Source organism: Herpailurus yagouaroundi, unplaced genomic scaffold, assembly GCF_014898765.1.
Source record: "Herpailurus yagouaroundi ecotype Mexico unplaced genomic scaffold, PumYag 28, whole genome shotgun sequence".
NCBI classification, from domain to species: Eukaryota; Metazoa; Chordata; class Mammalia; order Carnivora; family Felidae; genus Herpailurus; species Herpailurus yagouaroundi.
Window position 1 is genome coordinate 75,458,762 of NW_024412376.1, and position 23,680 is coordinate 75,482,441.

The 23,680-nt window shown below is 40.6% G+C and overlaps 1 protein-coding gene across 4 annotated transcripts in view; it reads left to right on the forward strand.

Annotated features, from left to right (window-relative positions):
* ELOVL6 (ELOVL fatty acid elongase 6) overlaps positions 1 to 23,680 on the forward strand; it is a 148,861-nt gene that overhangs the window by 51,925 nt on the left and 73,256 nt on the right. Inside the window, exon 1 of one of the 4 annotated variants that reach the window (XM_040476124.1) lies at positions 13,960 to 14,145. The exons of the other annotated variants lie outside the window; for them this stretch is intronic. The gene's annotated coding sequence lies outside the window, so the exon portion shown is untranslated. Of the gene's footprint in view, positions 1 to 13,959; positions 14,146 to 23,680 lie in introns of those variants that run through there. 4 annotated transcript variants of the gene reach the window in all.

The window sequence follows — 23,680 nt, forward strand, 5'->3', positions numbered from 1 at the left end:
TTCTCTCACTCTTTCTAAAATAAAAATTAAATTAAATTAAAAAAAATTTTTAATTACCTAAAATTCCAAAGCATCAGAAGGTGCTAATGAAACACTAATACTATGCTACTAAAATTCAAATACTTCTGTAACGATTACAGTGCTTCTCAAGATGAGGACCATTCCCCCTCCTGGGGGTGGGGGGACTTACCAGTCATCTGTAGGGCTTCTTCAGATCTTCCACTCTCCCAGTCCCCAGCATTTCTGATACACCCTTTTCTGAGTATGTGGCCTCAGTGACCCACTGTGCTGTATTCTTCAGGTGCATATGAGTATCGTTCAGATATTCTGGGGCTAAACATTAAAGTCAACCTGGGCAGCTTTTTAAAAATACTAATGGCCTATTATGTTGTTCACCTGAAATTAATGAAACTTACACCTTCAGTTTGAAAAAAAATACCAAGGTCTCGGTCCTTATTCCAAACAAATCAGATTCTCTAAAAATCAGCTCTCAAATACTCTAGTTTTAAAAACTTTCCAGGTGATTCTAATGTGCTCCCAGGACTCAGAACCATACAGCTTTAAAGATTAAAAATGAGAGCTGTCAGTCATTCACCCCTCACGGTGAATCAATTCCTGTGGACTGGGTTTTTCTAAAACCAAGAGTAATGAGAATGAGTGAATGAGCGGTTTTAATTCTGGTGGTGGGCCATTAAAAAAAACATATTTTAATAGTTCGTAAATTGAGATAACAGAACTTAGGTCAGTGTTTTGTTCAGACTAAATTCTAAGCTCTTCGACCAGGTTGCAAACCACTTGCAGAAAAAGAGCCTGAGTCATTGTATTCTTCATAGAGTTAAGAGTGCGATTTTACTGCTATATACTCTCAATAAGCTGTTGAGCTGTCTCTTTACATGCTATCTACTAAGTTCATAACAAAAGAGTTTATCTAAAAAAAAAAAATTAGAAAAAATGCTCATTCCAGAAGAGTCTACTATGGTATTTTTATGGTGCCCAAGAGGTGACTTTAATGGGTAATAAAGGAATACGCATAGTATTATTCATATTTTGTTAAACTTTAGGTACATCTTGAAGACTTTAATATTCATTAAAAAGTATTACCCTGGGTTGCAATTAACAAGTAATCTTTGAAGGCACTTGGGCAATAAGGACATGTTCAGTTTCACTCAGACATTGCTAAGATTTTTGAGTATCAGTTGATAACCTTAAGAATTTATTTTAAAAATATCTCTTGGTTGAAATTAAGCAGTGCTCAGAATTGAAAGCAGAAAACCATCCAAAAAAATGAAAAAGAACTAGAGCCTCAGTCTGTATTCGTTCTTTTTAGCAGAATAAGTGATAGAGATTGGTCGGAATTTGAAACTTTAGTGCACAAAAGATTAGAAATGAGCAGGAAGCACCTAGTCATTGCAACAGCTGCAGAACTAAGGACTGAGTACAAGCTCCCTCTGGCTTTATCTTGGGGGAGAAAAAGAAAATGAAAGAAAAACATCCAACTTTTCTACCTTCCTGTGAAACACAGTCAAGTTTGGGGCTTTATAGAAAGTTGCTAGCCCTGTCCATTTCCTTAGTGCAGGGAGCATAAAGGACACATGAGAGCCCAGCCAGTACTCACTGAGTGAAGGAACAAATGAGCCAGCTCCATTGATGGCAGCCGGGGACTAGGGAGGTCATAGATTATCACCACCTGTTGTTAGCAGTGTAGTTACCAAGCAAACAGGGTGACACAACTATTGCCAAATGGTGCCTAATGACTAGTTAAGGGGCAAGTTAATTAAGTGGTCTGCCAGGAAGGGGAAGGGACAGGACAAAGCCACCTCCAACACTTAGGTCTTAGAAATAGTTTATAGTTGGGGCGCCTGGGTGGCTTAGTCCGTTAAGCATCTGACTTCAGCTCAGGTCATGATCTCACAGTTCATTTGTTCGAGCCCCGGGTCGGGCTCTGTGCTGACAGTTCTGAGCCTGTAGCCTGCTTGGGATTCTGTGTCTCCCTCTCTCTCTGCTCCTCCCCACTCATGCTCTATCTCTGTCTCTCTCTTGTGCTCTCTCTCAAAAATAAACATTAAAAAAAATTTTTTTTAAAGAAATAGTTTATAGTCAATTTGTGTGTCTTGAGATTCTTTGCCATGAAAATTTAGCGACGGTAGAGTTTGTCGCAGTTATCTTAGAGACTGGTAGCTGCTGAATGACAGGACTGGCCAAAGTTGACTTGGGAAGGGGGAAAAGTTAGTTTAAGAAACTGAAAATATTCTTAGACATTTGTAACAAAGCTTATTTCTGTTTAAAAAGTGTAAGTTAAAACCCGCTGTAGGAAGAGTAGGGTCGACTACATAGTCATTCCTTTTTGCTCCCAAATCATTTCTAAAAAGAGACAAAGAGTAGAGAGAAAGCCCAGGTCCAGCACAGCAAGGGGAAAATTTTTTATGTGCATGGTTATTCTCTAAAAATGTATCTGTAAGCCCCCCCCAAAAAAAAAATATATATATATATATATCTATCTATCTCATCTTTAACAGGCAAAAATAACTTGAGGGAGAACAGATTTGAATAAGGAAAAGCATGTTACTGAGGTCACTGACTTTCTACATGTGTCTGCCTATCTCTAAGAAGTAGAATGTTGACAGCCCAGAGCCCCATGGGGATAAAAATATATATCAAATTCTCAGTCAAATAAAAGTATATTGGACTCAATTCCAGAGACTATTCTTGGATTTGATTTCTTTTTTTTAGCTCCCTAAGTTTAACCAGCTGAAATTTTTCTTAGAATCAGGCTTTCATAAAAACAAAAAGGTTTTTTTTTTCAGTTTGTTTATTTTCTTGATATACAAAAAATTGGTTCCTATAATAGCACTTTCTTTAAAATGTGTAAGAAGTCAAAGTTTCAGTACCTTCCTACCTTATGAGATACTTTTTTCTAGAACACTAGAGATATGTATCCTTATCTATCAATGTAGCTATATCAGTATCTATAATTACAATGGTTTCACTTAATGCAAACCTTCATTAAAAAGTTGGAACACTGTGTCCTTGGTTTAGGTTGTCTATTGATATTATTATATGTTACGTATATGCTTAATCTGTAATAATTTCTGGGTTACAACACAATTTTTCAAGCCATGGCTGATAGAAGTCACATGATGGGAAGCAGGCGCCTGAGGCACACACTTTAGAGAGTTTAGGACTCCGTTCTTTTTTTTTTTTTTTTTTTTTCAACGTTTATTTATTTTTGGGACAGAGAGAGACAGAGCATGAACGGGGGAGGGGCAGAGAGAGAGGGAGACACAGAATCGGAAACAGGCTCCAGGCTCTGAGCCATCAGCCCAGAGCCCGACGCGGGGCTCGAACTCACGGACCGCGAGATCGTGACCTGGCTGAAGTCGGACGCTTAACCGACTGCGCCACCCAGGCGCCCCAGGACTCCGTTCTTCCCTCAAACCATCTTCCTCCACCCACACAAAGCATGTTACCCACACAATGGCCATTTTGCCTCCTTACAGAAACCAAACTAGTTTGGGGCTTGCCAGAAGGCAGTTCCTTCTTCCTGAATGTTCTTTCACCCTACTCAAGGCCAACACTTTAGGGAGACACTCCCATCCTCCAATGAAAAGAGCTCACTGCCCACAAACGTTGTCTCCCCCAGGACTCTGCTTAGTTTTCCGTCAAAACCACACCATAGTGGGTGATAAAAAACAAAATTCAACTGAGTAAATTTGAAGATCTAATTGGCTTTACTAAATGATTCATGTGCCGGGCAGCACACCATCTTAGCAAAGAGAGGGGTGCTCTGAACTCTACAAAATGGAAGGTTTTTATAAGAAGGAAGGTGTGGCAAGAAAGCTATAAACAAAAGAAAAGATTGTTCCAGGCAAGATCAACTTCCTTAGGGAGAAAGGCAGGGGTCTCATTATACAGATTACCTCATCTTCCTTTGGGGGGTGGATGAGGCCCATGTGACAGATTACCTTCTTGGTTCTTATCAGAAAATTCCCGATTCACAAGTTAATACTTAGATTTCCAGTGGTGGCTGAAACTGCAATTAGATTAGGTATTAAGCGCCAGTTTGGTGACTTGGCCTAGCCTTGGTAACACCATTTTGGGCCCGTGGTTTTTCTTTACTTTTTTTTTTTAAACCCTTATGTAGTTTTGAGAGAGAGAAAGTGTGCATGTGTGCGGGAACTGGGGGGAGGCAGAAAGAGAAAGGAAAAGGATCTGAAGTGGGCTCTGTGCTAACAGCAGAGAGCCTGATAGGGGGATCAAACTCCTGAACCATGAGATGAGGACCCGAGCTGAAGTCAGACTGAGCCACCTAAGCAACCTTGTGGTTTTTCTTTTTAACATGGGTTATTTTTGTTAGTTAGTGGCTGTCTCTCCCCTACTCAATAGAACAAGCTCTGTGAGGCTCACAGTGGCATCCCTCGTTTTCGGTACTGTGTATCTAGCACCAAGCATAAAGTCTGGTATATAGTAGGTCCCCAGTAAGTAATTTGTAGGATTAATATGATATCTATCTATTTGCTCTCTCATTAGCACAAATACACAAACATTATATTAGCTTGCTTTATACTGGTAAGGCCATGAAGAAAGAGTAGGTTGCTGTTTGACTGGTTTTTAATAATTATGTATTGCCAAATGAAAAGGTACTAGTAAGTCTATAGTGGAGTAGTTCTGTCTGTAGTAAATTATAGAGCATGTTGTATGGCTGGAATGGGTTGCTGTTTTTGAGAAATCTAAGCAAATAGGGAATGGGGAAAATTTCTCTATGCATTTCCATAATGATTTGAGCAGAAGCTGTGGGGTGGAAGAAAGAATTGGATTCTCTTTCATCTTAGAGCTGCTGTTTATTAGTAAGTTCTTTTCTTAAGAGCCTCAGTTTTCTTATCTATAAAAGGCAGAGGCGGCCTGGGTGGCTTAGTCAGTTGAGCGTCTGACTTTCGATTTCGGCTCAGGTTATAACTTCACAGTTCTTGGGATTGAGCCCTATGTAGGGCTCTGGTGACAGCGCAGAGCCTGGTTGGGATTCTCTATGTCTCCCTCTCTTTCTGCCCCTCTCCTGATTGTGTGCATGTTCTCTGCCCCTCTCTCTCTCTCTCTCTCTCTCTCTCTCTCTCTCTGTCTCTCAAAAATAAATAAATAAAAACTTTTAACTAAAAACAGGCAATAATTTTGTCTCCTGGGAATAACGTAGATGATACATGAGACACAACTGAACCCTGACATAAGTGTATAATAAGTGAATATGTGCACAGTCTTACTATTTTGAAACTAATGAAAGGGGAAGGCCATGGAGCTAGCTGCCTGGAATTCTGGGCATCTGTGAGTCCTTTGCCACTCACTTTTTGTGGAACTATTATTTCCACAAATTCTGTAATGGTAGTGAAAGTGTTTGTGAGTTGCAAAGGGCCATATAAATTTATGGTCCTATTACTATTCTTAGTTGAAAACAGTAAGATTCTACTACTAAAAAGAAATCTGTTAATAGTGACTGTTAGCTTTTACTTTTTAGCTTTTGCTTTATTTATTTATTTATTTATTTATTATAAATAAAGATTTTGTTTTTAAGTAATCTCTTCACCCAATATGGAGCTTGAACTCATGACGGGGAGATTGAGTCTAATGCTCTTCTGACTGAACCAGCCAGGCACCCCGACCTTTAAATTTGGGTAGACTTAATGGAAACAAAAACTTAACTGGCATGGACATAATAACATCTACAGTAAAGTCAAAATAGATCATAGAACCTTGGACAATGCTCCTGATGAAAATGTCCTCCTCACCAGGTAGTGGAAAGTGAGTTTTCTCCATTTCTGATTGACTTTGACCTCTGCTTTCCTCCTTTGCCCCAAAGAAAGTTAGTCACAGTTTGAATTTCTTAAGAGGAAGCAGCTATAAAATGGAAAATCACTAAAGGCAACTAGCTAGTAATCCAGGCTCAGAGTCAAAGAAGCACTGAATTCTAGTGCTGGAGGGAACTATAATTTACCCTTAATAATCCATAAGTCTAGCCTAAAGTTCTCTTGATTTGCAGTCTTCTGAGGAAATCGAAGAAATTCATTTTATTCTATTTCTTGTTTATACATAATATGTATAATACCAAACCCTAACATTTTCTTTCTTTTTTTTTTTTTAACGTTTATTTATTTTTGACACAGAGAAAGAGCATGAACGGGGGAGGGTCAGAGAGAGGGAGACACAGAATCTGAAACAGGCTCCAGGCTCTGAGCTGTCAGCACAGAGCCCGACGCGGGGCTTGAACTCATGGACCGTGAGATCATGACCTGAGCCGAAGTCGGCCCCTTAACCGAGTGAGCCCCCCAGGCGCCCCAAACCCTAACATTTTCAAAGGTATCACTTTCCCTGATGGGCTTTGATGTGCGTACTTACTACCATGGTGCTCTTGGCCTTCCAGCTAAGAAGGATGGGAGTAATTGTGCATTTATGTGAGCTCCACAGCTCTTTAACTGACAATTCTGAAGATACATGGACATTTCTGTGATAAGACTTTCTTTTCAGGCTTCTATTTCTTCATTTCCACCTTTTCTCCCAACCTCCCTCTATGCTCTGTATTAGGATATAGGTGGACATGGTTTGACTGTCATGTAGCTGCTAATTTTGTTAAATTCAGTCTCAAACAGCAGCTTTACGCATACATTTACCCTGAAGCACAAAGGTGATATGAAATTCAGAAAACCACAGCTGACCTTGAGCCAGCTTTCAGAGGATAAAATAATATTTTTCAGAGGGTAAAATTATATTCAATGTGAATATTGGGTGCAGCTGGTATAATTAGAGGTCGCTGGCAGATCCTACAAGAATTAGTTATTCTGGGTAAATAAGAAAATATTCATAAACTGATTTGAAGACTACATCTCTAGACTTGAATGCAGTTAATGAGGAAGTGCTGATTGCTCCTAATTCAGGTGACTGTATCTGTCAGTCAACAGAATACCTAATCAGTCCTAGCTTTGTTGATAGCGGGGCAAACTTTATGACAACGTTACATTTCTAATGCCTTCAATAAGGCATTCAACATACAGTGCACATTTTATTAAAGACAAACCCATAGTTGTGGGAATTCTACTCAGAAGAACTATCAGCACAGCCTTTAACTTTACGGTTGATTGAACTTAAATATGAAACTTAAAGTATTTATGTTTCTGCTCCCAGCCCCAGAGGAAACATCCGAGGGCATTCGTGATCTATCGAAAAGTGAAGGAAGAATTTGAGATACTTCCCTAGAAAATTGAGACCAAAATAACACTTAGAATTTCAAATATCTAGAATCCTCCTCCCCCACCCGCAAATATCTAGAGTCCCATGAAACAACATTAATGGGGAAACAGGAATGTATTAGGGTAAATTGCCTGAATAGATACATCTCAGTCTGTGACTGTATAGTCTCCATGATCTGTGCTTTGAAGAAGCCTACTACAGATACCTTTCATTTTAACCCACACTTAATCATTTAGGTTATACGGGTTAAATTCACATCCCAATCACTCATCCAAATTTAGAAGAAAGATTCCTTTTTCTACTAGTTCTCACAGTTTTAACACCTCAATGAAGTCATGTGATGTTAATGAAGATATAGGTCAATTCTTTGAAAACCTCCTACTAAGTTATGGTCAGCCTTTCCTCTTCCTGGTTTCCTTCAATATTTCTTGATAGTTCTAATATTTTGACTCTTTGTTTATCTTTGAGGATCTTATCTGAATACCAAGTTCTCTCTGGTGCCCAGTGTGGACATATGCCACTAAAAATAGGAATACTTTCCCCTTCTTCCAGGAGGGCCTGATGGAGGTTGATTGCAAGAGGCCAGAGAGGGAAGAAAGGAGGCGGGGAGGAAGCGAAGGTGTTGTGGAGCAGTCCCTCAGGTCATAGGCTCTTTCTCACTAGGGCCTTAACCTGCCCCTGTGCTTGTCCATTTTTAGATCTGTAGTGCTTTACTTCCCTGGACTATTACCCTGCTACCCTAAACTGCCTTTATTGAGCTTCATTACATGTCTTTCTGACTAGTCAGATTTGCTAATTCAATTACAATTTTCATCCTCCACGGTGCCGACTTTGGCTTTGGAGTGAGACTGGTTTGAACCCAGAACACGGCTGCTTACTAATTGTGCAAACTTGGGCAAGTTATTGAACATCACTAAGTTTCCTCATCTGTAAATGGGGCTGGTAAACACACCTAGTCACACATCCTAATCAGGTTCTCAGCACAGTGCCTGGGAGGTCCTAAGCAACGCTGGAGTCTGGTACAAGTTAAAGACATCTCATTTGTTAGGCATCCTCAGATTATTTTCAGTGACTTACCTGATAGCCTTAAGGCGATTCTTTCATCTTCTTCCGGTCTTACATCCACATATTATAAAAGAGTGTGGGTTTTATTGTCCAGGTTAGTGAATATAAATAAAATGAAAGGCCTCGTATTTCTAGCCTGGAATTCAAGACCCTGCACTGTACTTTCCCAAACTCCTTCTGCCTTATTTCCCACATTATCACTTTCAAACATTAAACACATTAACCAGCCTGGAATAATCCTCTGTCTCTAGACAAGCACTCTCTAGCCCTTGTTTCCCACCATTCCATTATTCTGGAATGTCATACTCCTGATCTCCACCATTCCTATCCTGCCATTGTGCAAGTCCTACCAAAGGTGTTGTTCTCTTACAGTGTGAAATAATCCCTCCATCAGCTGATTTAGCATAGTTTTTAAAAAATAATTTTAAGGGCGCCTGGGTGGCTGAGTCAGTTGAACGTCCGACTTCGGCTCAGGTCCTGATCTTGCGGTCCATGAGTTTGAGCCTCGCTCCGGGCTCTGTGCTGACAGCTCAGAGCCTGGAGCCTGCTTCCCATTCTGTGTCTCCTTCTCTCTCTGCCCCTCCCCCACTCATTCTCTCTCTCTCTCTCTCTCTCTCTCTCTCTCTCTCTCTGTCAAAAATAAACATTTAAAATTTTTTTTAAAATAAAAATAATTTTATTATGACTGACCATGTTCTTGCATGTGGGATAGTCACTCCTAGTTAGTAGACTCTGAGGGCAGGAAATGGAACGTTTTTATCTGTCACTGTGCTTGAAATGGTGCTTGGCAAGTGTTAGATCTGTCTCAATGATGGAGCACTGGTGAAGAGAATATTTGGCAGAAATCAGAACAAGATGTCAGTCAAAGATATTCTCCCTAACCATTTCAAACATTGATTTTCATGTATTTTTATTCAGTGTAGGAGAGGCCTTCCCTGATCTCCATACCCATGAAGCCCTGTCACTCTTGTGTTTTGTTTTTGTATATAACACCTATTATAGGTACGTTGTTGGGGGGTCTCGGGTTGCTTGTTAGTTTCTGTCTCCCACTGGAATGTAGGCTTCCTGAGCTCAAGGACTTCATCTTTTTAACGCTTAAAATCTTTAGCAAGAACTCATGAAGTATTTTCTGAACAAGTGAATGGATAATCACAGGATTTACTCTGTTCAAGTGTTACAGATATTATCAGTTCTATCCAGTTTTCGAAAGGTGTATAAACAGGCTTTCTAATAGCTGTTATGTGAGAGTTTCAGAGGTTAAGTTTTTAGGCTCAGTTTAAGAAATGGATGCTCTTCTGGGGACAGTGTCTAGAGACCTTCAGCATTGTGCAGCATTTGACATGCACCGTTGTGGGCTGTCCTACAATGCAGCCTCCCAAACCAGCCTGTCTCAAATCCCTCATGATAGAACCCCTGCTAATTGTTTACCTTTATACCAAGATGTTTTGGAAGGCAGCAAAACCCATACATGGCATGTGCCTAGGCCACCTTTGAGGAGTCCCTGCAGTAAGAACTAAACAAACAAAAAAAAAAACATGTCAGCAGGGCTGTGATGGATCCATGTGTGCTAAATGTGTCCGTGACTGATACAAACGTGCTTTCCTTATTGAGGAGCAGAAAAATTGTGACTATTGAAAGCATAAGCACAGAGTCAGAAAGCTAAAAAAAGAAATGGAAACTTTGTTCAGTAATAAAAAAAATCTCAAAAGGCTTATTCATTTTTTTAAAAAAGAAGGAGAAAATGGACATTTAATCAGTACTAAGTAATTATGAGATAAGGTTTCTGTAAAGTGAGGTCAGAGTCCAGAGATATTTTAGTTTCATTTGGCAACTTTAACATTCTTTTCTGTCTTAATTTTCTTCTTCTGGGGGCGCCTGGGTGGCGCAGTCGGTTAGGCGTCCGACTTCGGCCAGGTCACGATCTCGCGGTCCGTGAGTTCGAGCCCTGCGTCAGGCTCTGGGCTGATGGCTCAGAGCCTGGAGCCTGTTTCCGATTCTGTGTCTCCCTCTCTCTCTGCCCCTCCCCCGTTCATGCTCTGTCTCTCTCTGTCCCAAAAAATAAACGTTGAAAAAAAAATTAAAAAAAATTTTTTTTCTTCTTCTGATACCAAAAGAACATATTGGGAAATAATCAATTCTCTTTGGCCTAGGACTTTGCTTCCTAGACAGATGTGGGAGTTAACTAAAGGGTTAAGCAGAAGCAAGGGCTGAGATGAGTGGGTCAAGCTGCCTTGTCTCTTCGTCTCTTGCTCATTTTCTTCTCAGGCGTCTGGGATCTTCTTTGCATCCATTTCTGTTCACATCTTAACGGAGTGTAACATTTGTAAGGAAATGGAAATGCTTTCACTATGCCTTCAAAGTAGGATGAGATTGCCCTTGAGGTTTGAGATTTATCTGCACAGCACCTGGTACTCAGGGGACTTCAGTAAATATTTGTTGAAGAAATGAATGAACCATTCACAGAGGAGGCACAGATAGATAGGCAGCATGGGTCACGATGGAATGCTCTCCTTATCAGTACTTATCCGACTTGATTGCTCTCACTTGACCCTCTCTCTTCTTTAACCTTTTTTCCATACCACTCCCTGGTTATCTTTTTACCTTTGTCTCTTCGTATTCTTTCCTGCGTGTTTCTTTTCCTCCTCCTCCTAAATGGTGATGCCCTCTCTCCCAGTTAGGCCCCGCCTTGACCTTCAGAGTATTCCCCTTGGATGACCTCATTCATGTGCGTGACTTCAACCACCACTCAGACATGGATGACTTCCAAATAGATATCTTCAATTAGCCCAGGCATTTCCTTTCTTTCCTTTAATTACTTTTATTTATTTGGAGAGAGAGTGGGGGAGGGGCAGAAAGAGAGGAAGAGAGAGAGGATCTCAAGCAGGCTCCAGACCCTCAGCAGAGCCTGACCTGCGGCTGGAACTCAAGTACCAAACCCTGAGGTCTTGACCTGAGCTGAAGTCAGACACTCAACTGACTAAGCCACCCAGGTGCCCCCAACCTAGACATTTCTAAGTCCCACGTGCTATAGATCTCTTTCGATCTCTACTAGTAAGTCGTACAGTCTTGTTAACTATTTTTATTAGTAAATACTGAAATGCCACTTCTTTACTAATTACCCACCGAACTAACACCAGCTACCAAGACAGACAAACCAGAAGCCCAAGATTCCTCATCTGTTCCTCCCTTTTGCCTCTCTCCCCACATTAAGTTAAGACCTCTGTTCTCCCTCCTTGTCGAATTCTTTTCAGTAAACACAGGGAATGATTACTCTGATGGGTCACCATCTTCGAGATGGCATTCACCTGTTTGTCTTCACCAGTGCAGGCATCTTCTCTCGAGGAGAATGGCAGTCGCCTGGCCTCTCCTCCTCGTCAAGTTATGCTCCTCCCAGATGTCCTCCCTGTTCCTGCTGCCTGGCCGGCTTTTTAAAATTTGAATCTGACTCTGCCTCTCTTGCCTCAACCTTCAGTGGCCTCCCATACCTCAGGATAAAAAGTTAAAATTAGCCCCACGCAGGCAGAAAAGTCATTCAAGATAGTGCCTCATCTTAATTCAACAACCTCATTTCCTACTCCTGTATCCGGTGATTATTCCAAACTCTCCCAATGCTTGTCCCCGCCAACCCCCAACTCAGGCTTGTCCTCGCCATGCTTCCTCCCATTCTCTAGTTGTTCTACTAACCCTTTGAAACCAGTTATTTCTCCAGGAGAATTTCACTTCTGCTCTCCTTTTGATGCCTTCTCCTATCTTCTCCACACCTCTCCGGGTGTTTAAGATGCATCGTACAAATGTTTACTTGCCCGTCTCATTAGACTAAGCTGTTTGCGATTTGTGACCCTGGCATCCAGAATGGTGAAGACCAGTGTTTCTCAAAGTGGGGTCCACAGAAACCTTCTATATCAGAGTCACTTAGCGGTTGCTAACATTCATAGTTTTGGGTCCTCCTCACTGCCATAGGACCTAGAGAATTAGAATTTCTGACTTTTAAATAGACTCCCCAGGAAATGTTTATGAATATATGCATTCAATATTTTTGAATAAACAAATCAGCTGGAGATTTGATCTTATTTTTTTATTCACGTACACTGTAGTAACTTGGATTTGTAGCTGATAATTCTATATCCATCATGTTTATAAAAGGTAATTTAGTTCTCTAGAGAAAATATTGCCCTTATGTCTTAAAATGAATTAGGGATTTGGAAATCCTGGAGCCAATCTTAGTCAATACAAACAATTTGAATTATTCTGATTAAAAGAACAATCCACACCACTCTAGATTAGGCAGCCTAAACTCTCCTAGTTCTTGTGGTGAACATGTTGTCTCCTCTCTGGAACTCAATTTGTCTCCATGCAAATTTGAAGCAATTAGTGCATAGCAACCAGTGGTTTGCAGGGGTTTGAAAATCACTGTGGCAGATATTTCATAAGTATTTCATTATTTTCAACTCAGTGTCCAAGGTATAGATCCTACACATAAGAATTAATTCTTTAGGAGGCTTTCTTAACTATGGGATTCTGTTGCATACAAAGGAAACAAAAGAACATATCACCAGAGCTCCTACAGGTGAGTAGGAGTGAGAAGTCTCTAGTGATCTTTATATGGTGTTAAACTCACATACCACCTCCTTGAACAGAAATATGTGCTTCTCTATGTTTATATACATTCAAATGCCAATATAAATATATACTCACTCACAAATATAAATTTGCTGTCTTTGATATCCTAAAACGACCACAGTCACATGCATATAAACCACTCTGAAAATCTGGACCCTGCCAAACAGGTTGTACCTTTGAATAAATATAGCTGTTGCAACCTTCAGCCCACATGGTGTGTTTGCTTAACATGAACTATCTGATACTGATGGCTGACACTTTTTTTTTTTTAATTTTTTTTTTCAACATTTATTTATTTTTGGGACAGAGAGAGACAGAGCATGAACGGGGCAGGAGCAGAGAGAGAGGGAGACACAGAATCGGAAACAGGCTCCAGGCTCTGAGCCATCAGCCCAGAGCCCGACGCGGGGCTCAAACTCACGGACCGCGAGATCGTGACCTGGCTGAAGTCGGACGCTTAACCGACTGCGCCACCCAGGCGCCCTGATGGCTGACACTTTTGACTGGCATGTGCAGTTCTTCTTACTGTGCAACTTTCATTGTCCACAAAACATTTTTCCTTCTGTTTTTCTGGGAATTTACCTTCCCTTGGACCACTGTGTTGTTTCTACATTAGCGTCCAGGGCTCAGTCATTTTTAATACTTGATCGATCAAGCTCAACTAAATGAGAATAATTGTGGCCAAAAGGCCCAGGAAGTGTGAGGAGAGTTTTCTGCTGTTTTCGTTTTTTTTTGGGGGGGGGGTGTTGATACTAATACAGCTCCCATAGATCAGGTAGCTCGGTGTCTTCCTAGGAGGCTATACAAATGTCACTACAAAAACATTTAGGTTTTAGAGGTCATGACCTGCTGGTTCTCATCCATGTTATTAAATCACCACAAAATTCCACATACTGTCCATAGCAACAGAAATTGGTGCGTTGTATTCAGAGAAGTTTCAATAGAAGTCTAGGATACTAAGAGTGTTAATATGGCTGGAAAGAACAGAAAATCAACAAATAGAACCTTAATTAAGTATGGGGGTCTTCTCGCTTTATTCAACAGGAGTCCAGACCGCACAGTCTAGAGTTGATGAGGCAGCTCAGTGATGCTATCAGGAAACCAAGCTCATTTCACCGTTCTACGGCACTGCCTTTCTTTCTCATGGCTGTGAGACGGCTGCAACCGGGAGTCAGTTCTGTGACTAGGTGGCAAAGAGAAGCACAGAGGAGTAAAGCTCCAAAGGAACAGGTCAGCCAAGTCAGTCAGGCTTTCCCAGAAGTTCCAACTGGCTACTTTCACTTATGTGTCAGTGCCAGAACTTCCATCACATGGCTATCCCTTCACTGGAAGGGACCACTCACTGGAGAGGAGAATTGTGGATGGGAGTTCAGTCATCCCACCATACTCCAACAGCCTCACTAATGATCGGTCCACAGGGTCGCAGTCAAAAGACATCTGTGGAGCACATTGCTTACTATAATGTCTGCCCTGGTATTGTGACATCTCTTGAGAGACTCAAGGACTTTCCAGGAGATGACACTGGGGATATCCTATCCTGTCAGCTGGCAAGGAGAGAAAGCAATCTAGGATAGATGTGCCTCACTTGAGAAAATATACAACACAGTAACAAGATTTGATCTCATAAATAGTTAAACTTAACTTTTAGTAGGGAAATTCCCCAAATGCTTTCAAAATACACTTTAATTTTAAAAAATGTGTGTATAATCTTCCTGGAATAAATCTGTTGCATAAAGCAAGATAAACCTGTACTTTAAAAAGATTCATTTTAGGGGCGCCTGGGTGGCTCAGTCAGTTAATCGTCTGACTTCAGCTCAGGTCACGATCTCGCGGTCCATGAGTTCGAGCCCCGCGTCGGGCTCTGGGCTGATGGCTCAGAGCCTGGAGCCTGCTACCGATTCTGTGTCTCCCTCTCTCTCTGACACCCCCCCCCCCCGTTCATGCTCTGTCTCTCTCTGTCTCAAAAATAAATAAACGTTAAAAAAAAAGATTTATTTTACTTTTAAAGCATGTATATAAAATCTTCGTAAGTCAGTCACATGCTTTATTTTTCCTCATCAGTGCAACCTTTCTTAGATCTTCAAAAATGTGTTCCAGGTAGGCTGAGAAGTTTCCTTTACAAGTTCTGTCTTGTTGATTGGGAACGTGGATGAATGTTTTCTAAGTCCTGAAACTAACATTGCATACCGGAGATTGACACATGATGGGAGGGAGCATAATTTTATATCTAAAAACATGATAAGCACCAAACCAATGAGGAAATGTTACGCTTTGCCATGAGCCCTATGCTCAGCAGATAAACATTTGAGTGAAATCTTTTGCAGAAGGCACCTGACTAACTTCATACAGCCATGCACCAGACGTTTGACCTATGACATGTTACTGTGAGATGACTCCCCAGCAGAGAATTCGTAGACTTGGGAACTTCCGGTTACCACATTGCACATGCCTGCCTTTTCCTGAGTTCCAGGGCCTGCCCTTCCCTTATCTAAAACCTATGTTGTCATTCACGTACTCAAGACTTACTCAAGCTCTTGATTTTTTTTTTTTTTAAATCAGTGAGCAATCTTTATATTTCAAAAATAGAAGCATGTTGACTTCATTTATTTAAACTCTTCAATGGCTCCCCATTGCTTTGAGGATTAAAAAGAAATGTTAACATGGCCTATAGGGGCCCTCATGATCTTGCTTCCACCTGTTTCTTGGACATTCAGCTTAATACTCTCCTACCTCTCTGGATTTTAAGGTCAAGCACACTAAACTACATATAATTGTTCAAATGTACTTTTTAAAAATTTTTTTAAATGTTTATTCATTTTTGAGAAAGACAGAAAGACAGAGCATGAGCAGGGGAAGGGCAGAGAGAGGAGATGCAGAATCTGAAGCAGGCTCCAGGCTCTGAGCTGTCAGCAAAGAACCTGATGTGGGGCTTGAACCCATGAACCATGACATCATGACCTGAGCTGAAGTTAGAAGCTTAACAGACTGAGCCACCCAGGCGCCCCTGAATGTGTAATCCTTGCCTCTGGCTCTTTGGTCATGCTGTTTAACTTACTTACTCATCCTGTCTCATCAGGGTTAGAGTGCATCCTTATTATTATTATTCGAATATTTCCTTATTATCTATTCTCCACTTTTCCATGTACTTGTCTATTACCTCCAAAAGATATTAAAGTCTCCAGGGTGGAAGGGAGTATGTCTGTTTTCTTAACTCTCCTCAATACTTTGCAGATAATTAGCACTTAACTATTTGCTGAAAATATTTGTTGAATAGTGGTATGAAAGAATGAATGAATCAGAATTCTCCTTACTGTCATCCCAGATAAACTCTCAGTAATACTGATTCAGCAAAATTTTGTACCCTAAGCCAAAAGGCTTTGCAAATTTTTGTTAATTAGGAGATAAGTAAATATCTTTGATCTCTGTTATTAAACTATCATCCTTAAAGCAATCCCTGGAAAATCACATCTTTTACCTGAAGTAGCTCATTACTTATAGAGAAAAGTAAATATGTTATTGTGAGGTTTCAGTTTAAAAGGCAAAGGAATTTTAGATGAATTCAATGTTTTTGTTAAATTCTCATGTAAGTGAGAAGCTTCAGAAGCTTAGTGAGGCTGAGGCTTACCTTCTCATTGTCAAGGTACTGGGGCAACTAAACTCAAATATCCTGTCTGTGTTGTTAATGCTGAGTACGAGAGATTGTCTACCACTTTTCCATTTTTTTCCTCTTGTCAAAATCTTCTCTAGCTGTAATGCACTGATTTTTTTTCCCTCTTTTTTGGTAAATAGGATATTAGCCAGAAGTTTTTATTCGAATGGAGGATATAATGGATTTTGATATGCACTAAACCTGTGTTATCTTTGAGATAGGAGATCAAGGAACCCAGAGGGGTTAGGGTTGGTGGTAGCTGATGATATGAAGCTAAATAATCATGATCTTGAAGTTCAATCTCAAGTCTAAAAATTTCCAAAGAATCATATATAAGTACAGACTTTCAGAGTTACTCTTTGTTCTTAGTTCAGGTTGCTCTAACAGAATACCACAGACTGAGTTGCTTAAATAACTGACATTTTTCTCACAATTCCGGAGGTTGAGAAATCCCAGATCAAGGTGTCGGTAGATTCACTGTCTGATAAGAACACACATGGGGCGACTGGATGGCTCAGTCTGTTGAGCATCTGACTTTGGCTCAGGTCACGATCTCGTGCTCTATGAGTTCGAGCCCCATGCCAAGCTCTGTGCTGACAGCTCAGAGCCTGGAGCCTGCTTCGGATTCATTGTCTCCTCCTCTCTCTGCCCTTCCCTCACTCTTGCTCTCTCTCTCTCTCTCTCTCTCTCTCTCTCTCTCTCTCTCTCTCTCAGAAATAAACATTTAAAAAAAAAAGAAGAAGAAGAACACACACACAGCTGCCTTCTCTCTGTGACCTCACCTGGAGCCTTCTTGAGCCTCTTTTATAAGGGCACTAATTCCATTCAGAAGGGCTCTGTCCTCGTGATCTAATCACCTCCCATAGGCCCCAACTCCTAACACTATTTGGAGGTTAAGATTTCTACATGATTTCTGAGGGAGACACAAACATTCAGACCATAGCACTCTTGTAGATTCAGAAGGTCTGAGAAGGTGATATTGTAGTCTTAACAAGCACTCCAGGAAGTTCTAAGAAGGTAGTGGATCATACTGAGAAACACTTAAGGTTAGCTGGTGAAAGCACTCAGTTAGAAAATGTGAACTGGTGGGGGTGCCTGGGTGGTGCATTGAGTTAAGTGTCAAACTCTTGATCTTGTCTGAGGTCATAATCTCGTGCTTCTCGAGTTTGAGCCCCACATGGGGCTCTGTGCTGACAGAACCTGCTTCAGATTCTGTGTCTCCCGCTTTCTCTGCCCCTCCCCACTCTCTCTCTCTCTCTCTCTCTCTCTCTCTCTCTCTCTCTCTCTCTCAAAAATCAACATTAAAAAGGATTCAAAGGGGTGCCTGGGTGGCGCAGTCGGTTAAGCGTCCGACTTCAGCCAGGTCACGATCTCGCGGTCAGTGAGTTCGAGCCCCGCGTCAGGCTCTGGGCTGATGGCTCGGAGCCTGGAGCCTGTTTCCGATTCTGTGTCTCCCTCTCTCTCTGCCCCTCCCCCGTTCATGCTCTGTCTCTCTCTGTCCCAAAAATAAATAAAAAACGTTGAAAAAAAAATTAAAAAAAAAAAAAGGATTCAAAATAAAAAAGAAAATGTGAACTGGCAGATAGATATTAGAGGCTCAACACCTGCAAAACCCTCTGGAACTGTTTCCATAGCACCAGGGAGCTGTTAGAAGGTTGGAGAAAACGGGCATCTAATCTTCCACCACCACCCACACATACACTTCAGCAGACCTCCAGAAAGCCACCAACACTGAGTTACTAATTTGCAGTTAATGGGAATTCCAAGCTTTGCTCCCATTTTGATGCCAGCCCCACCCCCCACCCCCCCAACTCCGACTAGGATCTGACATCTTTTGTTTAAGACTGGTCACTGGGGTCAGTTTTTCTCAGTCTAATCCTTACTCCCAATCTCTCTCTCTCCCCTCCTCACTCAAATGAAAACTTGCATTGTTTTTACTTTTTATTATAAAAGTGGTAAGTATATCCTCTTTGTAAATATATGTCACATAAACACAAGTAGAAAATAAAAATCATCACAAACCAATCATCTCGCTGTATCTTTTTTAATTTAGAAAATTAGTTTTTATCCAGTCCTTCCTTTACATTAAGGAAGTTTTGGCCTTTCCTTTATAGTTGGCAATATCTCTGAGATCCATACAGTTATGAAGATATTTTTTGTGATATCAGAAAAGATAAACCAAAAAAGTATAAAAAGAGATTCTTTTTGAAAAAATTACGTCTGGGTTTTAAAGAAACCTTATTTTTTTACATAAATTTCAGTATAGTTAGCATACAGTGTTAAATTAGTTTCATGTGTACAATTCTATTGCTCAGTGCTCATCAAGATACATGTACTCTGGATTCCCTTCACCTGTTTTACCCATCCCCCATCCCTTTCTTGTTACCATCTGTTTGTTCTCTATGATTAAGGGCCTGTGTATTGGTTTGTCTTTTTATTTTTCCTTTGTTCATTTGTTTTGTTTCTTAGATTCCACACAAGAGTGAAAGTATATGGTATTTGTCTTTCTCTGACTGACTTGTTGCATTTAGCATTATACTCTTTAGATCCACCCACGTTGTTGCAAATGCAAGGTTTCATTTTTTTATGGCTGAATAATACTCCATTTTGTGTATGTGTCTATATGCTTGCATGTGCATCCCCCACATATTCTTTATCCATTCATCTATAGATGGACACTTGGGCTGCTTTCAAAATTAAGTGATTATAAATAATGCTGCAGCAAGCATAGAGATGCACATAGCCTTTTGAATTAGTGTTTTTTGTTTTGTTTTGTTTTTTTTTGAGAGAGAGATAGCATGTGCGTGTGTGTGTGAGGGGCAGGGAAGGGGCAGAGGGAAGGGAGAAGGAGAGGGAGAAAGAGAATCTTAAACAGGCTCCACACCCAGTGCAGAGTCTGACATGGGGCTTGATCTCATGACTGTGAAATCGTGACTTGAGCTGAAATCAAGAGTCAGACGCTTAACCGGCGGAGCCACCCAGATACCCCTCGAATTGGTGTTTTCATATTCTTTGGCCATATACCCAGTAGTGCAATTAGTGGGCCATATGGTAGTTCTGTTTTTAATTGGTTTTTCTCTTTTTAATTTTTTGAGGAACCTCCATACTGTTTTCCACAGTGGCTGCACCAGTTTGCATTTTCACCAACAGTGCATGAGGGTTCCTTTATTCTCTCCATCCTTGTCAACACTTGGTGTTTCTTGTGTGTTTCATTTTATTTATTTATTTTTTTATTTATTTTTTTATTTTTTATTTATTTTTTTTATTTATATATGAAATTTATTGTCAAATTGGTTTCCATACAACACCCAGTGCTCATCCCAAAAGGTGCCCTCCTCAATACCCATCACCCACCCTCTCCTCCCTCCCAACCCCCATCAACCCTTAGTTTGTTCTCAGTTCTCAACAGTCTCTTATGCTTTGGCTCTCTCCCACTCTAACCTCTTTTTTTTTTTTTTTCCTTCCCCTCCCCCATGGGTTCCTGTCAAGTTTCTCAGGATCCACATAAGAGTGAAACCATATGGTATCTGTCTTTCTCTGTATGGCTTATTTCACTTAGCATCACACTCTCCAGTTCCATCCACGTTGCTACAAAAGGCCATATTTCATTTTTTCTCATTGCCACGTAGTATTCCATTGTGTATATAAACCACAATTTCTTTATCCATTCATCAGTTGATGGACATTTAGGCTCTTTCCATAATTTGGGTATTGTTGAGAGTGCTGCTATGAACATTGGGGTACAAGTGCCCCTATGCATCAGTACTCCTGTGTCCCTTGGATAAATTCCTAGCAGTGCTATTGCTGGGTCATAGGGTAGGTCTATTTTTAATTTTCTGAGGAACCTCCACACTGCTTTCCAGAGCGGCTGCACCAATTTGCATTTTGTGTGTTTCATTTTAGCCACGTGACAGGTGTGAGGTAATATCTCATTGTGGTTTTTTTTCAATGTTTATTTATTTTTGGGACAGAGAGAGACAGAGCATGAACGGGGGAGGGGCAGAGAGAGAGGGAGACACAGAATCGGAAACAGGCTCCAGGCTCCGAGCCATCAGCCCAGAGCCTGACGCGGGGCTCGAACTCACGGACCGCGAGATCGTGACCTGGCTGAAGTCGGACGCTTAACCGACTGCGCCACCCAGGAGCCCCTCATTGTGGTTTTGATTTGCATTTCCTTCATGATGTTTAATGTTGAGCATCTTTTCATGTATCTCTTGGTTATCTATCTTCTTTGGAGAAATGTCTGTTCACGTCTTCTGCCCAAAAAGGAACTTTACCTTTGAAGTGTTTATGTTTCTATTTTATGATGACTTCCTAAAATTGGGATCAGTCTATAGTGCATGTAGTGTTTTTACTTGGCTAAAAATTTAAAACTTCATATCAACTCACTTAAGCCTTGCAGTAAAAGGCCTAATTGTTTTTAGTGGAAATCAACAGTTGTTATACTAGGGGTGTGTGTGTGTGTGTGTGTGTGTGTGTGTGTGTGTTTTAAATTCACTTAGTTCCTTTTTTAGTTTAAAAGTTGTGGGGCACCTGGGTAGCTCACTTGAGCTTCTGACTCTTGTTATCATCTCAGATCGTGATCCCATGGTCATTGGATCGAGCCCTGTGTTGGGCTTCGTGCTGAGTATGGAGCCTGCTTTAGATTCTCTCTCTCCCTCTGCCCCCTCCCCACTCATGCTCTCTCTTTCTCTAAAAAAAGAAAAAAAAAATGTATTTTATTCATGTCCATTTGCCTTTTTTTAGAATAAAGTTCTGATTTCCACAAAACAATTAGGCTTTGCTTTTTACTATGTGCACTTAGGGAAACATACATTAGAAAGTCACTTGTGTCCTACTTGTGTTCCTGCTGACTCAGGAAGAAAATGGAAAACCTATTTCCTTGTCCTTGTCAGGAATTATTATCTTTCTTTCCCAACTTGGACCTAAAACCAGTTTGCCTGTGAAGCAAAATTAATGTGCTTGTAGAAAATCAAATTTTGTCTCTGGTTCAGGAGTAATCCTGGTAAATTCTTGAAGAAACAGCCTTTGCTTTTGTATATTCAAATTTAGGTTTGCGAGAGGAAATCCTAAAAGAACAAAACACACCTACTTTATTATGAAAGATTACATAAATTCATCTCAAATGCCAAGCTACTTTTATTTTTTATTTTTTGTTTTTTTAAATGTTTATTTATTTTTGAGAGAGAGAGAGAGAGAGAGAAACAGAGAAACAGAGTGTGAGCAGGGGAGGAACAGAGAGAGAGGGAGACATAGAATCCAAAGTAGGCTCCAAGCTCTCAACTGTCAGTACAGAGCCCGATGCGGGGCTTGAACTCACAAACCGTGAGATCATGACCTGAGCCAAAGTTGTATGCTTAACCGACTGAGCCACCCAGGAGCCCCTCAAGTGTCAAGCTACTTTTAGATCTGTCTTAATTCAAGACCCTACCATGGTAAAGGAGGTACCTTATAATCTTCCATCTATGGACTATCTCAACTTATTTCGCAAGAGGTACTATCAGAGATTCAGAGGTTCTGGAATTTCTTAGTAACTCAGATTTATAATTATTCCCTAAATAAGAGTACTTTTAGAAATTAAGCTTTTTTAACCATAGTCTAGGTACTTTCATGCTCATTCCTCTTGAATGACATTTATGAATATGCCAAAGGTTGTCCTGACATGAAAGTTTACTGAAAGAAGCAGAATTATTGCTTGGATGCACACTTACAGGCATATTCTGAGAGGATTTCTGAGGGTACTGAATTTTCCAAAAGCAAAATTGGCACCACCTGGTAAATTTAAGCATTGGAGATAGTTCTTGCTCTGGCCACTTCTGTCTGCTTTATACACCTTTTCCCAGAGTGCTTCACTCACTCCCTCATTCCCTTAAAGCTCATTCCCTTAAAGCCTGTTGCCCAAGTTCACCTCAGTGTGCCTACACTGGCTCTCCTATTTTAAATTCTGATCGATTCCTTACTCCGCACCTTAGTTTCCCTTTACAGTGCTTTACTATTTCCTCTTTCTGTAGTGTTTATAATCTTCTAACATACCATATCATTGATTGCCTGTCTCCAGACTTGCAAGCTCCATGAGAGTAGGCCTTGATGTCTGTTTTGCCCACTGATGTATTCCCAGAGTCTAGAATTGCACTTGGCACGCAGTAGGTGCTCAATTAATACCGCCTAAATGAATAATTAGGAGTTCCAATTGGAACTGAAAAAGAATATATAAAATTAATTTTTCTTCTTTTTGTTTGTTTGTTTATCTATTTATCTATCTATCTATCTATCTATCTATCTATTTATTTATTTATTTATTTATTTATTTTAGAGAAAGAGAGAGCATGAGAGTGGGGAGAGGGTCAGAGGGAGAGCAAGAGAATCCCAAGCAGGCTCCACGCGCAGCACAGAGCCAAATGCAGGGCTCAGTCCAATAACCTGGGATCATGACCTGGGCCAAAATCAAGAGTCAGACACTCAACCAACTGAGCCACCCCAGAGCTCTGAAAATTAATTTTTTTACGTGGCTACTCATGTTGTCAAAATATACAACTTTCCTTAGTTGGGGCAGCCAGGGAGACATGAGTTTTCGGTGAACGTAGGCCATATAAATTTCAGTGAATATATGACATAAATTGTTGGTTCAGTCAATTTACCCCCAGAATTCATCAGTTTAACAAGAAAAAAGAATCATCATTTTGGTGTCAATTAGGTAATGCTTTTGTTTTATCATATATAGTTATGGATAAAAATTCTTGACCATGCTGCCAATGTCAGACCAGGCTGCCTTCACCTATGTGTAGTTATACCTGTGCCACATTTTGAGTGACAATTTCATATACTGAGACACTTCAAAAGGACATAGCGAAAGAGTATGCAACTGGGAGAAAGATTTAACTCTAAAAATAGAGGTTAGATTTTTAGCATTACTTGCTACTCTTGTGATTAAATCTTTTCCTGTTGGAGCTCCTTCATACTGAGAACTGCCACACAGAACTCTCTGCCCCGCGGCTGTGTAGGTGAGTGAAGTTCAGTGCTGCTGAAAAGCTGGGTTTAGTTCTTGATGCCCACCCACTGCCCCAAACAGCCAGTAGGAGCCTAATGAAGATACTGAGAAGAGGAATCTTCCAAAGC